Source organism: Sciurus carolinensis, unplaced genomic scaffold, assembly GCF_902686445.1.
Source record: "Sciurus carolinensis unplaced genomic scaffold, mSciCar1.2, whole genome shotgun sequence".
NCBI lineage: Eukaryota > Metazoa > Chordata > Mammalia > Rodentia > Sciuridae > Sciurus > Sciurus carolinensis.
The window spans coordinates 574,911-600,446 of NW_025920154.1; the positions used below are offsets into that span (position 1 = coordinate 574,911).

The 25,536-nt window shown below is 37.5% G+C and overlaps 1 pseudogene; it reads right to left on the reverse strand.

Annotated features, from left to right (window-relative positions):
* Positions 1 to 14,091, reverse strand: part of LOC124974562 (ryanodine receptor 2-like) — a 226,498-nt pseudogene extending 212,407 nt beyond the window's left edge.
* Positions 14,092 to 25,536: the final 11,445 nt, after the last annotated feature.

Genomic DNA, 25,536 nt, shown 5'->3' on the forward strand with positions numbered 1-25,536 from the left:
GAATCAAACATAAATCTTGGAAATGAAAGACACAATAAATCAAATGTAATATTCATTTGAAAGCCTCTCTGTTAGAGTAGACCATGCTGAAGACAGAATCTTAGAACTGGAAGACAAAGTGCCAGCCTTGAACAGTCAGCCACTATTAAAGGAAAGAAAATGAGTAACCATGATATGAATAACAAGAACTCTGAGACAACAGTAGGAGAACAAATTTAAGAATCATTGGAATTAAAGTGGATTATGAGATATACCTAATGGCCTGGATAACATCTTCAGGGAAATAATAACAGAAAAATTTCCAAATATTGACAATGAGATGGACATCCAAATAGACAAGATCAAAAAGGAACTTCTCCATGATGCATTGTAATTAAAATGTCTAACATAAAGAGAATGAGTAGAATCTTAAAAACCTCAAGAGGAAAATGTCACTACACATTAAGAGGTAAGCCAATCAGAATTATCTCTCATTTCTCAGCATGAACTCTAAAATCCAGGAATGCTAAGAATGATGTGTCCCAAGCCCTTAAAGAAAATAACTGCCAAACAAGATTGCTATACAAGCAAAGTTATCCCTCAATATCAGAAAAAAATAAAAATAAAAACTTTCTAAAATAAGCAGCAACTAAAAGAATTCATGACTTCTAAGCCATCATTACATAAAATACTTACAAAAATATTCCACACAACAGAAGTAAAAACTCTAGAGCTCATAAATGAACAAATCTCATTTGAAGAGTAGCTAAGCAAATGAGAAATAGGACCAAATTAATTATAAGAAATAAATCAAAATGGCAAGAATTCATAAACATCTCTGTAATAACACTGAATGCAAATGGTATCAACTCTCCAATTAAAAGGTGTAGGATGGTAGAATAAATTAAAAAACAAGTACTAACTATGTGCTCTTTGCAAGAGACATACCTTACAGGCAAAGAGAGTCACAGGCTGAAAGTGAAAGGATAGAAATTGATATACCATGTGAAGACAGTTGGAAAACCAGCAGAACTAGCCATTTTCATATCCAATAAAGCAGAATCCAAGACAAAATTAACCAGAAGAAATCAGAAAGGTCACTTCATACTGGTAAAGGGAATAATTCCTCAAGATGATATAACAGTAATAAAGATTTATGCCCCAAATGTTGGTCAACCTAATTACATAAAAGAAACACTACTCCAATTAAAGTCTCAGATAGATCCTAGTACAATATTGGGTGATTACCACACATCCCTCTACCTGATAGTCATCCAGACAAACTCAGAAAAGAGTCTTCAAACCTAAAAAATACTATAAAAAGAACTTGACAGACATCTATAGAATATTCCCCCCAACAATAGTCAAATACACTTTCTTCTCACCTGCTTATGAAACCATCTTCAAAGAAGACCATATTTTAGGTCACAAAGCAACATTTAACACACACACACACACACACACACACACACAAATACAAAAATATAACAGATTAAATGTCTGATTATAACGGAATGAACTTAAAAATCAACACCAAAAAAACCTACAGAAACTGCATAAACATAATCATTGAACTATACACTTCTGATTAATGAATGGGTAAGAGAAGAATTCAGGACAGAAATAAAAAAGTTCCTGGAATCAAAAGAGAATAATTATACAACATATTAGAATATCTGGGACATTATAAAGTCAGGTTTAAAAGAAAATTTATAGCTGTGAAGCACATACATAAGAAAATCAGAAAAACCCCAAAAAATAAAAAGTAAAAACACAAACTAATGATGCATCTCAAAGTTCTTGAAAAACAAAACGACAGCAACAAAAAAATTCCAACACCAATAAAGGTAAATGATTAAGATTAGATTTAAAATTGATGTATATGAGGATAAAAATACAAAGAATCAATGAAATGAAGAGTTGTTTTTTTGAAAAGACAACCAAGACTGATAAACCCTAAGCCAAATTAACCAAAAAAAAAAAAAAAGAAGACTCAAAAGAATGAAATTAGAGAAAGAAAAATCACCACAAACATCACAGAAATCCAAAGGATAATTAGGAACTATTTTGGAAATATACATCAATAAAATGGAAAATGTAGAGGAAAAGAAAATGTTTCTAGACACATATAACCTGCCAAAATTTAATAAGGACAAAGAAAACTTCAGCATACCAATAACTAGAAATGAAACAGAAGCACTAATAAAAAGTCTTCCAATGAAGAAAAGATCAGGACCGGAGAGATTCTCACCTTAATCTCCCAGACCTTTCAAGCACTAATTCCAATGCTCCTCAAATTACTCCATGATACAGAAAGGAATTGAACACTGAAAATTCATTCTAAAAAAAGTCAGTATCTCATTCCTATCAAAACCAGATAAAGACATGAAGGAAAAAAAAAAAAAAAACTAACCAACCTCCCTCATGAGCTTACATGCAAAAATTCTTAATAAAATGTTAACAAATTGTATTTAACAGCATGATAAGAAGATTGTACATCATGAACAAGCTGGTTTCATCCCAGGGTGGAAGTATGGCTTAACGTATGCAAATCAACAAATGTAATTCACCACATACACAGAACTAAGGAGAAAAATCACAGGTATATCAGTAGATGCAGAGAAGACCTTCAACAAAATTCAGCACCCATTCATGATAAAAAGTAGAAACCAAACAAAGAACCTACTTCAACATCATAAAGGCTATATGTGACAAAACCAAAGCTAACATCATAACGAATGGAGGAAAATTGAAAGTGTTTCATTTAAAATTCAGAACAAGACAAGGATGTCCACTCTCACCACTCTTATTCAATACAGTATTAGAAATTTTAGCCAGAGTAATTAGGAAGAGAAGAAAATAAGATAAAAATAAGAAAAAAAAGTTAAAATTATCCCTGTTTGTAAATGTCATCTATACTTAGAAGGACCCAAAGAAGCTACACCAGAAGATTGATAGAGTTAATTAACAAATTCAGTAAACTTGCAAGTTACAAAATCAACACACAATCAATACTTTCCTATATATCAGAAATGAATCAACAAAAAAATTCCATTCAAAGTAGCCTCAAAAATTTAAAATATCTAGGAATAAATATGAAGAAGTAAAAAAAACTTTACAATGAAAACTTAGAACATAGAAGAAAGAAACTGAAGAAGACTTTAGAAGATGGTAAGTACTCCCATGTTCATGAATTGGCAGAACTGGTATTGTTAAAATGACCATACTACCAAAAGCAATAGACAAATTCAATGCAATCCCCATCAAAATACCGAGAATATTCTTCATAGAATTCAAGACAAAATTCTAAAATCCATTTGGAAGAATTAAAAGGCCCAGAAGAACCAATAGCCAGAGCAATTCTAAGCCAAAAAAGCAATGCTGGAGGCATCACAATATCTAAATTAAAATTATTCTACAGAGATGAAGTATCTAAAACTGCATGGTACTAGCATAAAAACAGACACATAGACCAAAGGAACAGAACAGAAGATAAGAGACAAAACCACACATCTTTGGCAAAGGTGCCAAAAACATTCATTGGAGAAAAGAGAGTCTTTTTGAAAAAGAATTCTCAGAAAACTGGTTATTCACATGTAGAAGAATTAGGACTAGACCCATATCTCTCACCCTGTGTAAAAGTCAACTCAAAATGGATCAAAGACATAAGAATTGAACCACAAATTATACAACAGATTCTAAAAGAAAATGTAGGCTCAGCACTCCAACATATACAGACACAGGCAATAATTTTCTCAACAGTACCTCAAAGCTCAGGAAATGAGTTAATAAATTAGGATGGCATCAAATTAAAAAGATTCTGAAAAGCAAACAATGAAGAATGTGAAAAGAAAGTCTGCTGAATAGAAGATCTTTGCCACCTGGTCCTTATGGGATTAATATTCAGAATATGTTAACTAAAAATCTTAGAACACCAAAAAACAAATAACCCAATTAGTAAACATGAAAATGAACTAAACAGGCTTTTTTCAAAGAAAGAAACAAAACAGATCAACAAATATATAAAAAAATTCAATATCATTAGCAATTAGGGAAATGCAAATCAAAACTACACTGAGATTTCATCTCACTCCAGTTAGAACAGCAGCCATCAAAAATACAATCAATAATAAATGCTGGAGAGAATTCAGAGAAAAATGAGCAGTTTTACACTGTTAGTGGGATCAGAAATTAGTATAACCATGGAAGTCACCATAGAGGTTTGTGAAGACTAGGAAAGAATCAATTTATGATCCAGTTAAACCACTACTTAGTATTTACCCTAAAAATTCAGAGTCAGCGCACTATAACAAACCCAGCACAATTCATAATAGCCAAACCAGGGAACCAGCCTAGTTGTTCATCAGTGGATCAATGGATAAAGAAAATGTGACACACTCACACATTCTCTCTTTGCAGGCTTCAGCACCGGGCTCCAGGTGCGGCCAGGCGCCGGGGTGGCAGGGCGGCCTCGGCAGCGCCCCCAGGGGGCGGGGCTTCGCGGCGCGGAGGCGGGCACCGCAGGGCGGCTGTCCACCGACCCTCCTTCTCGCCCCCGCAGACTGGGCGCTGGAGGCAGCTGGGCCGGGGCGCGCCGCTTCCCTCTCATCGCTCCGGGAGCCCAGGGCCGCGGTGCCCGGAGGCTCCGTGGCGGCCGGAGACGCTTCCATGGCGGACGCCGCACTTCTGAGGAGAGGGGGTGAGCACGGGGACACGCAGCGGCCACAAGGCCCAGGTTGCAGCCCGCCAGAGGATCCCTCAGCCCCCAGGGAAGCCAGAAGTCAATGTCTCCTGGCGGCTGCCGCAGCGGCTTCTCGCCCCCGGCCCCCACACAATGGAGTTTTATTTATCCATTCAGAAAAATGAGAGTATGTGATTTGCAGGTAAATGAATGGTACTTGAGAAAATTATGTTAAACGAAATAAGTCAATTCAGAAAGACAAGGGTAGTATGTTTTCTCTCTTATGTGGGAGCTAAAGAGGACAAAGAAATATGGGGGGAACTCATTAAAGTCAAAGTGACATCAGTAGAATAAAAGAAAGGAACCAGGGGCAGGGAAGAGGAGAGGGAAGGGGGAAATACTGGGGAATGAAACTGGCCAAATTATATTATTTAATTCGGTGCATATATAAATATGTAAAAACAAATCCCACCATTCAGTAAAACTAAAATGCACCAATAAAAAAGAAAAAAATACCATAAAAATGTCATTACACAATTCCATATGAAGCAACCTAAATTTGAAAATATGTTTTTATTATTATTCCTAGATCAAGGTTTTCAAAATGAGGTGAATCACATGAAAGGATAAGTAATAAAGAAATGACTAATCAAATTAGCTTTATTTCATGCAGAGTTCAAGAGGTGCCATGAACCTAAAAACATTTCTAGGTCCTATCCAGACTGTCTTAAATGAGAAACTGAAGAAGGAAAGCAAAAATAATGTAATCCAATATGAGATCAATAATATTTAAATTAACTTTTAAAATCTAGGTTTAATTCTTCCAGAAAATAGATGTACACTTCAATGATTTGGCATATGTAGTGTTAAAAGCTCCCAATACATGACTCCACAGTGTTACTAGTTTATGCTGACATTTTCTTTGCTTTCATGCCTTTGTGTTCTCTATTATGTCTTTCTCACATGTAGTAAAAAAAAATCTCAAAAATTCATGTCAATTTCAAATGTATCAGAAAGCAGCTTTAAAACTCATTGACAGCTTTAGGAATTATGGGTTCTCAACAATATCCTCAAATTTTTTTTCCTTAGATACATTTGAAAACATATTTTTAGTCATAAAAAATGTACTGTTCTCCATCCAGGGAACATGGAGAACTTCCAGTCTTGCTGCCCCCCAGGTCTTCCTGTCAACCCTGACAGCCTCCCCTGAAGCTCTAGAATATGTGGTATCAGGGTACCACAGCATCAACATTTGCCCTATCATTTTGTCCTTCTTTTGTTCTGTTTATAAAGTACAGCTCACAAAATCTTTAATAGAGGAAACTTGGTGAAATAAAATCAGTCACAGTCAATTTATGCCAGTAAAAATAATGGTTGGGGGTGTCCTGTTCCTACAGTGAACACAGAACTCAGCCTCCTCCTGGGGGTGTGGGCCATCTCCAGCACAGGTCCCTTTTGCACACATAGCCCCTTGTTGTCCTGAACTATTACTTGCAAGATGAGAGAAAGCTCTGATGCTTTCCAATGTCTCTATTTTATTTAAAGATTCTGTTATTTATGTAATCAACCTGAAGCAAATCACAGTGCTCACAAATGGCCAGGTGAGGGCTGAGATGACAGTACATGTCCCTTCCCCAGAGAAGCGGCAAGTTTCATCCTGTACAATTAACACTTATTGACAGAGAAATAAAAGTAATGACCATGTACCTCCCAGGCTTGTTTCCCAGCGCAGTAGCATACTTGTTGCCTCTACCTCAAAGTGTAAACATGGAGAACTAAAAGAGAATTTTCCCCACCAAGGAGTTCTTGTGCATATATGAATATGTAAAAACAAATCCCACCATAAAGAAAACAAAGGAGAAGAAATGGGCAGACTCAACTCTTCCTGGAAGAGGTTCTGCTGATTCTTCAGGGCATACAAACTGTTGTCCCCATCCTCATGCTCCAAGTGCTCATTGGGCAGGTTGAAGTAGCCAATGAAGTCTTGCAGACTCAGGTTCACTGACTCAATGGGCAGGTCAGCCAAGGGAGCCTTAGCTTTCTGGCTAAGAACGTCCAGGCCCCTGAAATCACAGCAAACATCTTTCTGTCACTGACCCACAATTTCATGTTACTGCTTTTGATTTACAGATAACTTCCCAGAGTTTTTCATTCCCTCTAACACTGTGAAAAGCATATGGCGGAAAGGGCCTCCTGTCCTCCAGCAATGACGATGAGGAACACATCCATTAGCAACTGCATTGCACACATAGGTATCACATTATGTCATAAAACCCCGTCAGGAGCTTCTCACCTAGAGGCGCAGGGCCAATGTTGAGAAAACTAGTGGTCTAAATATTTAGAAATCAACAGACTTCATTTTAAAGCTCGCCTTACTTTAAAGGAATGAAGCCACATCTTCCCAGATTCATAATTTGGACATTTGTTTGTAGTTTTTTTTTTTTTTTTTTTTGGAAGAGGAATTCATTGAAGTACTATAATCACAGGCACCAGGTACTATATTGTTTAATTCCTAACAGTTAAAAATATATTCTATTGATATTAATTTTTAAAAATTGCATATTGATTGGTAAATAACATATTAAGGTGCTTTTATATTATTCAAAAATGCTTTTAAATGCTTTCCAAACTAAAAATAGATTAAGAAAGACAACTTGGGGTTTCAAGATGGCAGACTAGAGGGTGGCTGCATTTCATGTTGCTCCAGGACTCAGGATTCAAAAGAGGAGATATTGAGAGACTTGGGACCAACTCAAAGCCACCAGGTGAGTCTCTCCCATTGGGGAGGCGTCCCAGATGGGGCGGTAGTCCCGGAACGCAGGAAACATTGTGAAATAGAGTTGCCAGGCGAGATACCACTCCTCCCGCTGGAGCGGTAAACACAGAAAACTGGGAACATTGTAGAGGTGGCTGCTCAGCACAGCGCTTGGACTCAGAGCAACCACTGGGGCTCCAGGCGGCTGCCCAGGGGAGGAGCTGTGCAGTGAGCTATTTGGACTCAGAGCGACCGCTCCTGAACACCGGGGGGCTGCCAGGAGGAGGAGGAGGAGCGAGGTGGGTTGCTTGGAATCGGAGTGACTGCATCAGTGCTACGGGCGGCTGCCCAGAGGAGGAGGCGAGTGGTGAGTTGTTTGGACTCAGAATGACCGCTCCTGAACACCGGGGGACTGCCCGGAGGAGGAGGAGGAGGAGCGCAGCAGGTTACTTGGACTCGGAGTGACTGCCCAGGGCTACGGGCGGTTGGCGGGAGGAGGAGACGCGCTATGAGTTGCTTGGCTCCTAGCGACTGCACCGGAACACCTGGCGGGTGCCTGGAGGAAGAGGCGTGCGGCGGGTTGCTGGGACTTGGAGCGACTGTGTGGGTCTCCAGGTGGCTACTCAGAGGAGGGGCGGCATAGTCAGGTGATTAGGTGCAGAGCAGGGTCCCAGGACCTGGGAGGCTTCTTGGTGGAAGAGCCACACAGAGATGAGCTGAGGGGTAGAGCGAAGGTTCCAGGACTGCGGGCAGATTCTCTGAGGAGAGGCAGCCAAGGAGACTCAGCTGCATAGGGTGAGGCTCCCAGGCCCAGGAGGTAGGTCTGGGTCCCTGGGAACGTTGCGGAGGAAGGCTGCCCAGCAACAGGCGGTAGTTGTGGATTGAGGGGAACCTCTAGGAGGGGAACTGACCAGCGAGACCTCCGCACCAGGTGAGTCTTCCCTGCCGGGTGAGGTTTTCCCACAGGACGGTAAAATCAGAGACAGAGGCCCAAACAGGCCTTGCCTCAGCCCGCAGCCTAGTTCCCCTTTGGATCAACAAGTGGAGGCACCTCTGCCCACTAGCAGGGAATATAGTGCACCTGAAGGCCACTACCCTTAGAAAGGCAGCGTCCTTGTGGAGCACTGCATTATCAACTTCATCCAAGACTTCAGGCTACTGAAGGCTAAGAGGGGATATACTAGAAATCTTCAGGGACATTATAAGTCAATAGAGGAAATCTGCAATATCTTAGTGGTCCACTGATAACTGAACAATATGAGAAAACAAGGGAAGAAAATGCCCCAAACAAATCTAGATGTTACATCAATAAAATCCAATGACAGCATGGCAGAAGAAATGACAGAAAGGGAGTTCAGAATGTACATAATTAAAGTGATCAGGGAAGGAAACGATGAGATGAAAGAGCAAATGCAGGCATTGAATGATTGGACCAATTGACAGTTAAGAGAGCAAATATGGGAAGCAAAAGATCATTTCAATAAAGAGTTAGAGATATTGAAAAAAACAAACAGAAATCCTTGAAATGAAGGAAACTATAAACCAAATTAAGAACTCCATAGAAAGCATAACCAAAAGCATAACCAATAAGATAGAACACCTGGAAGACAGAACCTCAGATATTGAAGACAAAATATTTAACCTTGAAAACAAAGTTGAACAAACAGAGAAGATGGTATGAAATCATGAACAGAATCTCCAAGAACTATGGGATATCATTAAAAGGCCAAATTTAAGAATTATTGGGATTGAGGAAGGCTTAGAGAAACAAATCAAAGGCATGAACAATCTATTCAATGAAATAGATTGAATGCACATAAATCTAATGCATTTTTATACATAAATGATGAATCTTTGGAAAAAGAAATTAAGAAAACTACCCCATTCACAATAGCATCGAAAAAAATAAAATACTTGGAAATCAATCTCACAAAAGAGGTGAAAGACCTCTACAATGAGAACTACAGAACACTAAAGAAAGAAATTAAAGAAACCCTTTGAAGATGGAAAGATCTCCCATGTTCTTGGATAGGAAGAATTAATATTGTCAAAATGACTATACTACCAAAAGTGCTATACAGATTCAATGCAATTCCAATTAAAATCCCAATGACATACCTTTCAGAAATAGAGCAAGCAATTATGAAATTCATCTGGAAGAATAAGAAACCCAGAATAGCTAAAGCAATCCTTAACAGAAAGAGTGAAGCAGGGGGTGTTGCAATACCACATCTTCAACTCTACTACAAAGCAATAGTAACAAAAACGGCATGGTATTGGTACCAAAATAGAAAGGTGGATCAATGGTACAGAATAGAGGACACAGACACAAACCCAAATAAATACAATTTTCTCATACTAGACAAAGGGGCCAAAAATATGCAATGGAGAAAAGATAGCCTCTTCAACAAATGGTGCTGGGAGAATTGGAAATCCATATGCAACAGAATGAAACTAAATCCATATCTCTCACCATGCATGAAACTAAACTCAAATGGATTAAGGACCTCAGAATCAGACCAGAGACCCTGCAGATTATAGAAGAAAAGTAGGTCCAGATCTTCAACATGTCGGCTTAGGACCAGACTTCCTCAACAGGACTCCCATAGCACAGAAATAAAAGCAAGAATCAATAACTGGGATAGATTCAAACTAAAAAGCTTTCTTTCAGCAAAGGAAACTATCAGCAATGCGAAGAAAGAGCCTACAGAGTGGGAGAAAATCTTTGCCAATCATACTTCAGATAGAGCACTAATCTCCAGAATCTATAAAGAACTCAAAATACTCTACACCAAGAATGCAAATAATCCAATCGACAAATGGGCTAAGGAATTGAACAGACACTTCACAGAAGAAGATGTACAAGCAATCAACAAACATATGGAAAAATGTTCAACATCTCTAGTAATAAGAGAAATGCAAATCAAAACCACCCTAAGATTCCATCTCACCCCAATTAGAATGGCGATTATCAAGAATACAAGCAACAACAGGTGTTGGCAAGGATTTGGGAAAAAGGTACACTCATACATTGCTGGTGGGGTTGCAAATTAGTGCAGCCACTCTGGAAAGTAGTATGGAGATTCCTTAGAAACTTGGAATGGAACCACCATTTGTCCCAGCTATCCCACTCCTTGGCCTATACCCAAAGGACTTAAAATCAGCATACTACAGAGATACAGCCACATCAATGTTCATAGCTGCTCAGTTCACAATAGCCAGATTGTGGAACCAACCTAGATGTCCTTCAATTGATGAATGGATAAAGAAACTGTGGTATATATATACAATGGAATATTACTCAGCCATAAAGAATGATAAAATTATGGCATTTGCAGGCAAATGGATTAAATTGGAGAATATCATGCTAAGTGAGATAAGCCAATCTCAAAAAATCAAAGGACGAATAATATCGCTAATAAGTGGATGATGACACATAATGGGGGGTTGGAGGGGTTAGTGTCAGGGTTAGAGTTAGGGTTAGGGAGGGGGGCAAGAATGGATTAAGGAAGGACTGTATAGAGGGAAAAGAGGGGTGGGAGGGTTGGGGGGAAGGGAAAAAATAACAGAATGAATCAAACATTACCCTATGTAAATTTATAATTACACAAATGGTATGCCTTTATGCCATGTACAGATAAACAATATGTATCCCATTTGTTTACAATAAAAAAAAAGAAAGACAACTAAGAAGTACACTCTCACCTTTGAAGCAAAACACTAATGGATAGAAATGGGATAATTTGCTGAGTTTACTGAGATTCTCAGTTTTAAAGCTCACAGTTCTGAATGTGTCTGGAAAGTACATTAAAACATGATGCTTTAAAATCAAAATTATTCCCAAGCTAAAAATTTGTTTGGAAAAAAACACTGAACAGATACCATAAAGAAATAGGAGAACAGCATGTCTCTAGTTGATACAATAGTACTCATTAGTCATGACAAATTTCAATGTGCAGAAATATTCAATCTCTCGCTCTCTGCATCAACAAAATTGTATGGCAATATTTTAGTGCAAAGAAATGTTTTTGATTAAATTTTTCTGACTACATCAAAACTTACATTTTAGGAGTAATAAAAGGCTTAATAATAAGAATTAGCTTTTCAGGGCTGGGGATATAGCTCAGTAGGTAGAGTGCCTGCCTCCCATGCACAAGGCCTGGGTTCAATCCCCAGTACCACAAAAAAAAAAAAGAATTAACTTTTCAATAAGGGTTGACAAGGATGTGGGGAAAAAGATATGCTCATACATTGCTTGTGGGACTGCAAATGGTGCAACCACTTTGGAAAGCAATATAGAGATTCCTCAGAAAAGTTGGAATGGAACCACCATTTGAACCAGCTATCCCATTCCCTGGCCTATACCCAGAGGACTTAAAATCAGCCTGCTACAGTGATGCAGCCACATCAATGTTTATAGCAGCTCAATTCACAGTAACAACACTATGGAACAAACCCAGATGCTCTTCAACAGATGAATGGATAAAGAAAATGTGGTACATATACACAATGGAATATTACTCAGCTTTAAAGAAGAATGAAATTATGGCATTTGCTGGTAAATGAATGGAACTGGAGAAGATCATTCTAAGTGAAATAAGCCAATCCCAAATAACCAAAAATCAAATGTTTTCTCTGATAAGCAAATGCTAATACATAGTGGGTAGGGAAGAATGAAGGGACTTTGGATATTACAGAGGGGAGAGAGAAGAGGAGTAGGGCAGATAGGGTTGGGAAGGATGGTAGATTGAGACAGACATTATTACCCTATATACATGTATGAAAAAAATCTTTAAAAAAATTAAAATTAAAAAAAGAATTACCTCTGAACCTTATAATGCTCAAAACATTTAAAATATATTATGATTTACATGAAGATAACATATTTCAGAATACTGAACTTCCTTTTATCAGTCTGTAAAAATAATAAAACTGCAACTACCCTAAAGTTTTGAGTTAAATCTTGTTAATTTTGCCAACAGAATTCATCTATGCCCCAGTTTCATCATTTCTACAGATTTCTCTATTTATTACAAGAAGCACCTTATAGAATAATACAATTAATATAAGTAATACAAACAATAAATACAATATAAAAATGATACCTACTGATCTCTAAGTCTCTAAGCCTTACTGCATAGATGAAGTTTAAGGTTTAAATGAGGCAGAGAAATGAAAAAAAAAAAATACTAGGGATACTATGAGGCTGCATGCACATTCTTCAAATCATATAAACAACCTACACACACACACAACAAGTGGCAATTGGGATGGGTTTATAAAAAAAGCAGATAACGATTAAGTGGATAATGATATAATATTGAGTAGGGAAGATCTTTCTTACATTGGAAAATCAAAATGGTTTAGTAATTTAGCTACTATTCTGAGAAATTACTTTATAATTCTTTTCCAAACTGTAAGTCTTTTCCATTGTAGGAAGTATTTGCAATTTATAGATGATAATAAATTAACATAAAATATCATTAATAACCTCTCAGAAACATTAATAGAATCAACAAAAAGGGAGACCTATAATCAAGAAACATAAAATATATCCTTTCCAAAAATTTACAAAGGCAAATTTTATAAAACAACATATGTGTGCAAATTTGTAAAAATGTATACCTTGATTTTAACATCTTCATTATATTGATTTATCTGCATATGTAATATCTGTATATTTCAAGAAAATTTTTCTCTCATCAAATATGCAAATTTCAAGAGACAGATGATATCTATCTTGTACAGATCGCATGATGTACTGACATAATATTATCAGAAAACACTTTGGCCACATGTTTGACTTAGTGTGTGGACCTGCAACTGTTTCAATCATTAGGTGAAAAAATCAGTTATTACAAGGACCACTATTTTTAAATGTAGTTCAAAACTCATCAAGCATCTAGGCTTCATTATTCTCTCTGTATAAGGGAATTAAGTAAATCTAGCACAAAAACAAGTTGCAGAGTAATCCCAACCTGTAGCTCTCAATTACAAATTGCATGCACAACTTCTAAAAGCACATTCCTTTATCCTTCCAAATGTTGCTTAGACAAACAATTGTCTAAGTAGTATTTTGTATTATGTTCTGCCGACCTCCTTCACTGTATATTTGCATTTTGAAATTGTGTACTTGTAAACGAAGAAAGAAAATGAAAATAAAATATCAAACCAGCAGGACAACAAAAACAGAAGTACCTTATACATTTACTGAAAAGGAAGACAGTGCTGCAGATGACTCGGGCTGTGGGTGATTCTTCATGCTGAGATGTACATAAGTTTCAGACATCATCCATGTGGCCTTCATGGTGCATAACAGCCTGTAAGAAAGCAGAAGTGATGCCTTCATTCCCAAAGTCCCCTTCTAAAGCCAGCATGAAGATGATGTGACTCTGAAATTGCTAAGCAGTAACAGCAAACAGAATCAAAAAGCAGGTGGAGGCATCCCAATGCAGTCATGTTCAGACTGAGTAACACACACAGGTCCCTGTACAAACTAGCCTGAAATATATTCATTCAGTTATTGTTTTACAGAATATTTCAAGAAATATTGAGTTGAATAAAATAAACAGCTGGGGAATTTCCACATATCTATATGCAATGAATGATCTCTGGCCTCAGCAAACTGTGAACAAGCTACAAAGGGGAGATTACACATTGCATCCCACACCTGCATCACTGCAGGATACACAGCAGTTCCCAAGAAGTAGGCTAATCACCAGCACTGAGCAATGTTTCCAAAGCCTCAAAGCTCAAAATCAAATATTCTTATTAACTGTTCTTTTAGGCTCTAGGTTTTGAACTTTCTCTGAAAAGATAACATTAGGAAAGGTAAATGCATAAATATTAAGTGAAGAGCTCAATGTATTTTACAGAATTAAACATGTAATCAACATCCAAGCAGAAAGGAAAACATCCTGACAATTAAAAGGCCAGTCCCATACCCTGAGCTCCCTCCTGCCCTACCATCACAGCACTTGCCACTTTCCAAACTCTACAGCATGACTCAGTCATGCACTGTGTGTGTGAGTAGAATCACATAGCATGTGCTCCTGAGAGTTTGCCCTCCTCCAGGGGACACTTCCAGAAAAGTAGCTCAGTACACCTGATCAAGCACATGAACTGAAATTAGTGACTGCAACTAAAATTACATACAACCTAGAAAGCGAGTAAAGAGGAACTTCCAACCAAACTCGATGATACAAAGACAATTTGCAGTCAAAGGCAAGATTACAGTCAAGCACAATGGTGCAGACCTGTAATCCTTGGGAAGTTGAAGGAGGAAAATGGCTTGTTGGAGGACAATCTCAGCAACTTAGTGAGACCTTGTCTCAAAATGAAATGAAATAAGAACTAGGGATGGAGGTCTGTTTTAGAGCACTTGCCTAGCATGTGCCAGATTTTGGATTTGATCCCTAGCAACACACACACACACACACACACACACACACACACACACACACATACACACATAGACAAGAATATACCCTTCCATACCTTCATTAAGAAGGAATGACCAAAATGATAGAACTCATTGCTCATTTTAAGACATTTAATGAAAAGAAAACTGAATAAGGGGAAAACTGGAATTAATGAAGATAAAAGGGGAAATTAATGATGTAGAAATAAAGCACTAGAAAGGAAGAATAAACACAAAATTTGACTCTTTGAGAAGTTAAATAAAATAAAAAGCAAAACTGGAGAAGATGAGAAATTACTAATGTAATATTGTGTGCAATTCTACAGCAGGAAAAAATAAAGAAAAGATGATGACTGGGTATTCCAGAGGAAAAAGGTGGATTCATAGCAAATTAAGAATAATCAATGCCCTAGGCATGAGCCATCTGATATGATGCCATATCAGCTTCTAGAATCAGAGGTGCCTGAGTGGACACCACAGAGGGACCTAGACAGTAAAGAGAATTAGTATTCTAACTCTAAAAATGACAGAATATTAGGCAAGAGAGTCAGAGAAGAATGTGTCAAACATGACTGCTTTGAGCAAAATATATTAATAGCTACCAAATATTCATAGTTCTTCAGTCAGTATTTTTATTTCTAGGAATCCATCCTAAAGAAATAAAAATGTGCATAAAATTTATGTCCCAGAATTTCAGTGCAATGGTGGTGATTCTCTAAGTGATTTTGATATTATAAAAGAAATATATTCATCCTAATGGGCAAAATAATAGGGGGCTTACTTTGTTGAAGTTAAACAACAAAAAATGTCTCCCTATTCAAGAATTCTTATGCAGCAGCTCTTTTTGATCCATCTCAACTATTTAAAGTTAAAAGATGATACATCTCTCCACAGCTGCCATATAAGCATGTACCAACATGTAGAAGGATTTCTTTTCTATTAAATTTAGATTTGAAACACCCATATATTGCATTACAACTTGCTTTAATTCCACAATATTTTCATGGATATCTTTCCATATCAATGAATGACACCTAATAACATTTAATGTTATAACATAATTTCATTAAATATCTGAGTATTTTCTACCTTTGGATTATGAAAAAGAATGGTAAAATTAATCTTCCCATGCATTTCTTCCTACATGGTTTACTTTATTTCTGTAAGATAAAACCCATTTCTCATTTTTAAAAAAATAGACTACTCTATCAAAGGCTATCTAAAGCAAGAATATTTTGAAGTGTGTTAACATACCCTTTTCTTTTGTATTTGTGTTTGTATTTATAGTACTTGGCTCCTGTTTTTCCAAAGATATCCATTTTCATCAGGGAGGATTCAGATTATACTAGGGGAAAAATGAAGAAAGAAAGATGCTTTCAGCTTTTAACAACAAAAGTAGAAATTTGGGAGGCCACAGTTGAACAGTATTTTCAGGCAGCAACTGAGAGTTCATGGAGAGGAGGGGTGGCACTTCAGTTGTCTGACACACTGAGAGGACAAGGACATACCTCTGTGCTCCCATGACAGCCCTTTCATCCTGGGATGAATGAGTGAACCAGCCAGTCCAGAAGTCCAGGCTGGGGACTATGGACTGGTTGTCTGGTCCCACCCTGGCTGGGTGCATGGGGGTAGAGTTAACTGTGTATTCACTGACTCTCTGTGGGTTAGATATTATCTTTCTGGACTGGGGTGCTATTAGAAAAAACTAGCAAATTCCCACCACTCTTAGTTTGAGGAACAAAGCCCCAGGGGTACAGATTTCCTAGCAATATCAACTGTGCTTCCCTAATACAAAGACAGGGGGAAACTTGGCCCCACACTCCTGTCTACCTCCAATTTACGAAAGCACCCGCTGGAGAGTGACTGAATGGGCCTGCAGGGAAAGCACAGATGCATATCCCTTCTGGAGCTACCCACTGAACTCCACCAGCTTCATCCTGGAAAATACTTAAATGGGCCATCTTTTCTAGAGGCCTCCAGTGAACTCAGAATGAAAGGCATCTTCTGGCATCCTGAGGGCTCCAGAGCAGGAGGAGAGAAAGGCACCAAAGGGAAGGGCAAGTGGGCTGACATCTTTTCAGAGTTACTTCTGGTCTCCCCACAACCTACTGGGCTCTTAGTGTTACTTATGAGAGTTAACATTTAGGTAAAAACACATATAATTCTATAAACAACTATATGAAACATAGAAACAAACTAAGTGTACAATAAAGGAAAATAAATTGTACAGTATATTTATACATTTAAATAGTATGAGGCCATCAGAAATATAATACAGAAAAATACCAATTATACAATGTCAAATGAAAAAAGTAGAATATACAACTATATATAGATTTTATAAATGTGCATGAATTCAAAGTGAAAAACACCAATATTTCCATAATTATAGATTTCTTAGTGCAATGAATTTTTCTGTACTTTCTAACATAAACTTGCATTGCTTTCAAAATTAGAAAAAATGAAATAGTATTAAAAGACTAATATGTATGTTGGATTTAAGCAATCATAAATGTCCAAGTCCTTGATTGTTGCAGTTATTAACATGACATTTTCTTGTATGTTTAATATTAACATGAAATATATTATGAAGAGTTTAGTGAAACAACTTTTCCTAATCAGAAACATTAATGTTTTCTCTTGTCTGGACTCATAGGAGACCTTTGCACCAAACAGATTAATGTACAAATAAAATGGTTATTTTCCTTTATTGTACACTTAGTTTGTTTCTATGTTTCATATACTTGTTTACAGAATTATATGTGTTTTTATCTAAATGTTAACTCTCATAAGTAACACTAAGAACCCAGTAAGTTGTGGGGAGACCAGAAGTAACTCTGAAAATGTACAAATAAAATATACAAATATTTAGATTTTTTCTATCAACCCTATGCCATGAAAAGATAGAATTTTAAAATCAATAAAATTAAATTAATTAAACTTGGAAAAACTTGTATTTATTCTTACAAAATACTTAGAAAAAGACTACCTAAAATGCAGATCTCCACAAAGAGGGTAAATATAAATATAATATCTAATCCAAAATCTTACAAGAAACATTTCAGGAACTAGAAAGACTCCTACTAACCCAGACTTGACTTAATATGTCATACACAGGACCTTTGTCTTTTCCTCATCTTGTAACTCTACTATCATAGATGCAACTTGAGTTCAGGCATAATTCAAAACATGGGGAAGGAGAATGAAATCCTGAGTTTTCTAGTAGTACAACAGAAGCAACTTAAAAAGGCAGGTGGAGGAGTGGACAGCATTTTGAAAGTGCCTGTGCCCAGATGGGCACAAACTAATCTCAGAAATACAAAGGCAAATCCTTAGTTATAATAGGGGCATGAAGTTTTATCCAAGACAGAAGCTAACCAGCAATCCAATACCATTCCTATCATTATGCCAAATTCCACCACTTTCATTGCAGACATAAACATTCAATTACCATAAAACAATTCAAAGGCATCTCAAGTGGCACAACCAAGTTAATAGATAAAATGCACACAAAGAACTGAGATCCTCCCTATACATTGGGAGAGGATTGCTAACATCCCATGATCCAGATGTCCCTAGTGTACCTTGCCATCAGGGTCTATATGTCTCAGATTCATTCTACACCCTTCCCTTGCTCTGCTTCCTTGGTCCCCAGAAGTGTGCTCTGGCTGAGTGGCCAATGGAGACACTGGCTGGAGTAAAGCAGAAACCAATTTGTTCTTTACACTTTTTATTTTTCTGCTTTAGTCTATTTCCCCATTGTTTTTCTACTTTAGACAGAACTCTGAATTGGAAAGTTGTTCCCTTGCTTGGTTTTTCAGCCTCTTTTCTCTCCTGTGAACCAATTCCCTGAATTATGTTCCCTTTGTATTAAGTGCTCATGAAGGTTTCCATTTTTCTGGGAACCTTGACTAATCTATCTTCTCAGGTGCAGTCACCTTCCTGAGAGGCACCTACCCCCACACCCCACTGCCTTAACACCCCACCCCACCACACACAGTTAGCCACTGCCTACACATCTGAACCCTCCTTTCTGCCATCCTAGTTAAATCCCTATCATTGCAGGAATTGCAGATCTAACTTTCCTCCACTAGAGGAAATCCAAGGGCAGGATCTGGAATCAAGCAGGCCTGGACTCAGAGCTCAGCAGAACTGGAGTTGCCACCAGCACCCAGGATCTGTGCCAAACCCAACTCAGTCATCATGAACTGAGCAGTCAAACCGCAGAATTCTCCCCAGAAACTTCCCTAGAACTCCCTGGATAGAGATCAAGGAATTGGAAATCTCATGAGTAGGTATGTGAGATTGTATCTGAATGTGTATATACATATATGATTTTCCTTAGGAGATGATCTATGTATTTAATTGATTTCTAAAAAGGAACACAGGCTAAGAACTGATGAAGAAGAAAGTGACTACATCAAAATTTCAGACTTCTGCACAGTGAAGGACAGTGTCAACAGAGTGAAAAGACAGCCTATGAAATGGAGAAAAAAATTGCAAGTATCTGATAAGGGGTTAGAATATAGAATATATAAATAACTTTTATAACTCAACAAAAAACAAACCAATTGAAAAATAAGCAAGGAACTTGAATACATGTTTCTACAAAAACGACACCAAAAAAAAACTTCCAAATGGCCAAGAAGTCACTGAAAAACTGTTGAACATTATGAATGTTAGGAAAATAACAATCAAAAGTACAATGTATTAAATGCCTCCCCCCATGTGATATTTTTCTATTAAAAAAATGAAAGTCAACAAGGATGTGGAGAGATTAGTGTTCTGTGCCCTGTTACTGGGATGTAAAATAGGGCAGCCAAGAAGAAAAACAGCATGGCAGCTCCTCAAACTAAAATAGTTTCCTCAGAAAATATCCAAAGGAATTGAAAGCTGAATCTCAAAAAGATATTTGTTGTCCATGTTCATCACAGCATCATTCACAATAGCCAAAAGAGGGAAGCAACCCAAGTGTCCACTGAAACTTGAACAGATAAAATGTGATATACAGATACAATGGAACATTCTTCTACCTTAAAAAGGGATGCAATTCTGACACATTAGAATGGTGAAACTTGAAGACATTATGGCAAGTGAAGTCAGCCACTCACCAAAAGACAAATACTGTGTGATTCCACTTATGTGAGTTATCTAGTTGTCAAACTCATAGAGGCAGAAAATACAATGATGGTTGCCAGGGAATCAGGGGAGCAGGAAACAAAAGGGTAGTTATTGTTTATAGGTAAGGTGTTTCAGTTTTGTGAGATGAAGGAAGCTCTGGACATTGTCTACGCAATACCCTGAATGTTATTAACACTACTAAGCTGTATTTTTAAATATGGAACCAATGTAGATGCTCTTAAATAGAAGAATGTATAAAGAAAATATATATATGCACAGAATATTACTCAATCTTAAAGAAAAATGAAATTATGTCATTTGCAGGTAAATGGATGGAACTAGAGAATATCATGCTGAGTGAAATAAGACAATTCCAAAAAACTGAAGACTGAACATTTTTTCTGATAAGCAGGTGCTGATCCATAGTGGGATGGGGGGATAGGGAAAAATGAAGGAACTTTGAATTGTGCAGAGGGGAGTGAAGGCAGGGTTGGGGCAGTGGGGATGAGAAGGACAGTAGAATGAGACAGACAATATTCCCTATGTACATGTATAATTACACTACAGGTATGACTCAGCACCATGTACAGCCAGAGGAATGAGAGGTTATGCTCCATTTGTGTACAATGTATCAAAATGCATACTACTGTCATGTATAACCAATTAGAACAAATTAAAAAATGTGTTGATGGTAAATTTTATCTTGTGAACATTTTACAATTTAAATTTGTTTTTAATATTTTTAAAAGAAGGTACTACCTGCCATACACTTGAGAACCTATTTTATAGTCTAAAATGATAGATTAAGAAAGATTAGATTTGGATCACATATGTCTTTCCTTTTTCACAATTTGAGTAAATCCTTGGATAGGGGTTTCATTTGCATAGCTAGAAGGTGTATAGCTGGAAAGACTTTCTTAGATGATGATGGCTTTGAAGTTGTGGTTTGGAAATGCTGACTTGGCTTCAGATTGTAATAGACATCACATGGCAAGTGGGCTTATTGCTATGTAGCTAAGGCCAGTAGCTCTGCCTGCTGGGAAAAAGGAAACAACACAGTGGAATCAGAGAATCCTTGTGACCTGTGACAGGTCGAACAACTTCTCTAATTTTGGATCCTTTGTCTGTAAAATGGTCAGGAAATGCCTGTCTTCCCACATCATAATATGTTACATGGCTCCAGTTGGAAAATGTATGCAGATATACCTTACAAGCCGTAAACATGATACAAAAAATGTGGTAGGGTAATTCTCACTTTTGTGTTAGTTTGTGTTCTCTATGTTATTTTTATATGACTTTTGCAAGTCAATCTTTTGTCCATTTTTCCTATTAATTGAAGCAACTTAGTACACAATAAAGAACACACAAACCATGAGTAACAGCCTTGTGTGAACTGTCCTCCCACCTTTATATTAGTGTATAGGCATGCATCTCCTTATTGTACTTAGCTGCTGAGGACCTTTACCTGTGTCTCATCTATCTACCACCATACACCTTCTCAGGTATTAATGTACCATGTAAAATAACTGTGTCATTGTAAACCATCGACATACCATACTTTACAATATCATTCCTTAATAATCCTTGCCTAAAAATATCAGCCAATAGCCAGAAGGCCTTAGAGAAGAATCTGTGAGCTAGATGTGTTCTTTTCCAAAGGGGCCAGACTATAACCTGAAGGATTGGGAACAGAGGTGGTATTTACCCTTAGGCTGAAAGAATTCTGAGGCAACAACTGAAGGAAGACAGAAAAGATGAATGTGGTAGAGAACAGTCCTACAGGAGAGAGACCTAAAGGCTGCCAAGTTATTAACCAAGAAGTAAAACTAGTTTTATCACAAGTGAAGGACCAAAACAGTCAAATAGAGACCAGGAGAAAGTATACAAAATGGCCCACAGTTTTAGTAGCAGGTAACTTGGACCTGGGTTCTGACTCCATGACTACCTTGACACTTCCTTATCATTAGGAAGGATACTTCACTCTATCAATCTTCATTGTCCCATCTTTAAGAGAAGATATTAGTAGCATCTATCTCATGGAGTTGCTTGGAAAGGAAAAGGACATTATATGCATGAAGCATTTAGTGAGTTCTCAAAAATTGAACAAATAAACTTTGGCAATATGTTTTTATGTTTTAACCACACATAATGCAAATTCTAAATGAGGTCTTTGCAGACTATCCAGGGCATATTGAACTTGTGGGAGTCAGACAGACATTTTCAACTGAGGAGTTACCAGCTCCATCTCTTCTTAAGGAGGTCATTTGTTCTATAAACCCAACACTTTGGTTGCATTCAAACAGCAAAAGAATGGCACCTTTATCTCCTGCTCTAAATCCATGCCTGTTCCTTGGGTACAGAATAAAGCTCATTTAACTGCCATTGTCTGATCATCTGGAATCAATAATGCAGTGTACCATCCAGTCATCCCTACCCTCTGCTAGTCTCAGAAACTGTCAGGTTGGAATTCATTCTGCATTAGAGAACAATATCTATTGGCAAAGGAAAATACCAAAGTCCACTTCTAGCCATTACATATTCCAGATGAATGGAAAGAATTTCCAGATCTGCTATTGAGCAGCAGCCGTAACCATGTATGAAAGCAAATCCTGTGGTCTGGGGAAGGCAAACGGATGAAAGCAGCGGTAGATTCACAGTTACTAAGCTCCAAGGGTCTGAAATGGTCCAAAACAACCCTCAACCCACAGCTTCATATTGTGTGTTTCTTCTCTCAGTATGAACCCAGGAACAATGTTGGCTCCTTGCTTCATTTGGCAGAAAAAATACTATCCCACCTGTTAAAAAAACTCAAGGAGCTGATGTGGAGAAGGGAATTTATATAATTCTCCTCTTCCTTGCAAAATTTGATCACATTCCTAGAGACAGGAAAGGCCCATCCAGGAGCACATCTTTGATAGGCTTTCTAAACCACCAGGAGCCATACCTCTTCTACCTGGCCTGTATACCCCAGGACCAGGTGTCATGCAATTATAGCACAAAACCCACCCCAATCATTCAAATAGTCAGTCCTAAACTCTTCACCCTGCCCCTGGAGAAACCTCAAGAAAGGCTCTGACCTAACTCTTCCCCTCACTCCAGTGTTCTGCTTCCTGACCACCCTGGTGACTCCCATGTAGTCCTGTAAAGGAAAACTGTGGCTCTTGGACCTGTGGGTATAACAAGCATTTCTCTGAACCTCTTCTCTGTCTCCTTTTGTGATCTTACCTGAATGACCATCTTACAAAAGAAGACAACATTTACAAAGTTGACTAATTTTTTTAAAAAGGAGAAATTGCCTTGCTGGATAGCAACAAAGGGCAATTCAATCTAATTTTCTTACAAAAAGACCAATAGACATATGAAGAGTTAACTGTGGCCTCAAACAGGCAAACTTTCTCCTTTTGTTCAGATAACCCATTCTGAAGCTCTAATCTAATAATTCATTATTACATTTTTGTCAATTGAACCCAGGGCACTTGATCACTGAGTCACATCTCAGTTCTTTTTATCTTTTATTTTGAGATGGGGTCTCACTAAATTACTCAGGGCCTCATTAATTGTTGAGACTGACTTTGAACTTGCAATCCTCCTAACTCAGCCTCCAGAGCAGTTAGGATAACAGGTGTGCACCACCTTGACCAAATTCATTATTACCTTTTAAAAACTGTATTTCTTTCATTTCTTTGACTTACAAAGGTCTATATTTTCTTTGTTGCTCTGAAAAATACTTCCTTCTTTTATATGTAATAACATAATCTCTTTTAAACTTCAGGGTACCCCCACTCATCCTAGCAGACCCAAATTTAATCAACAAATCTATTCTCATATATTTTGTCAATGTGTTGGCTATACTCTCTCCAAACTTGAATTTCCAGTTTTAACAATTCTAACACTTCAGTCTGTCTTGATAGAAACTCAAGTTGGTGTTTATTTTCATCCATGTCTTCCTGGTTTCTGGTGGTTCTAGTTTTCTCTTTTGGACACAGTCCACACTCATTATATCTCTGCTAAGGTCTCAGTGTGAAGTGATTATGCAGGAGCTGGATGAACCCTGCATTTACAGAGCATCTCTCCCTTTCATGCCCATTTCCATGGCCTTTTTGGTGGTTTTAAAGAAGATAAGCAACTGCTGACCTGGCAGCTCTGGATCAAAGCTCTAGGCTCATTTTTCACAGATGTTACAAAAAATGCATTACTTGTATTTTCCACATTGAGGTTTCTCTACCTCATTTTCAGAACATTAACAGAACCTTAGGTTTGTTTTCTGAAATTAAAGGCTATTAGTGATTTCTAGAATTCCATGGTTCTTTTTGCAAAATTGCCAACTTTTGTGTGTAAAACCTGAATGACCCAGCATCCATTCCTGATGCCACATTTTGCCTTTCTGATTCAAAGAAATACTCATGCAATTCTTAATTTACATTTCCTGACATTATTCTGGTTTCTTCTCCATGATAATGTATTTTCCAACATCTTTACTTTTTAAAAAAATAGATTTTGGCATGAAACCTAATTTATGACTTTTCAAAACTCCAATACATGTGGCCAGTAGTTGTCACTTATCCAAATAATGATGACAATGATCATAGCTAGCTTTGGGAACTGCTTACCATGTGCTGGGCAACTTGCTAAGTGATTGTGTGCTTTTATTTATTTCAATCCTTGCCACTGTCCCCTGAGATAAACAGTATCACCATTCCAAGTTTAAGAACTTGACTGAAGTCACCTAGTTCACCAGTGGCAGAGCCTGGAGGTGAATTCAGAGGTGCTTGACAGTGTTCACTGTCCTAACACATCTCTGGCCCTTGGTGGCTTATTTAACTTCCCCACATAACTGAACTAGATACTCCAGCTTGTGTGAAATATTACAAATCTGCATTGTGCTGGGTTAACATGAAGGTACTCAAATGTATTTCAGTGCTGAATTTCACTTATGGTTGGATTGGATTAGGAACATTCTTAAATTATCTGCCACCATTAATCTTGTTAATGTTTGAATGTCAGTAGAAATGATTAAGAGAGTTGACAAAAATAGGACAAAATTATGGGACAAAGGAAGGCAAAGTTTGTTAGACTTTGCTGCTGTGGGCAAATATGATTCCAATGTGCTGAAGATACAGCTAGCAAACAAATCCATAGGCAGGAGTTGTTGTTACTTTATTATTTTCTTCCTATGGCTCAATTTCAAGAGTAAGAAGACAATGGTATTACTGTCCAAACACTTATTAATTGTTAATAATATGAATTATACTTTTAAAAATGTTTTATTTGTTCTAATTAGTTGTACATGACAGAAGAATGCATCTATACATTTTGATAGATCATACATGAATGGAGTGTAATCTCTCATCTTTCTGATTTTACATATTACAGTATCACATTGGTCATGCAGTCATACATGTTCATGAGGTAATAATGTCTGTTTGACTTTACTATCATTCCTTCCCTCAGACCCCTTCCCCTCCCTTCACTCTCCTCTACCTAATATAAAGTAACTATTCTCCCCTACCCACCCCCCTTATTGTGAATTAGCTTCCTCATATCAGAGAAAACATTCAGCCTTTGGTTGTTTGGGTTTGG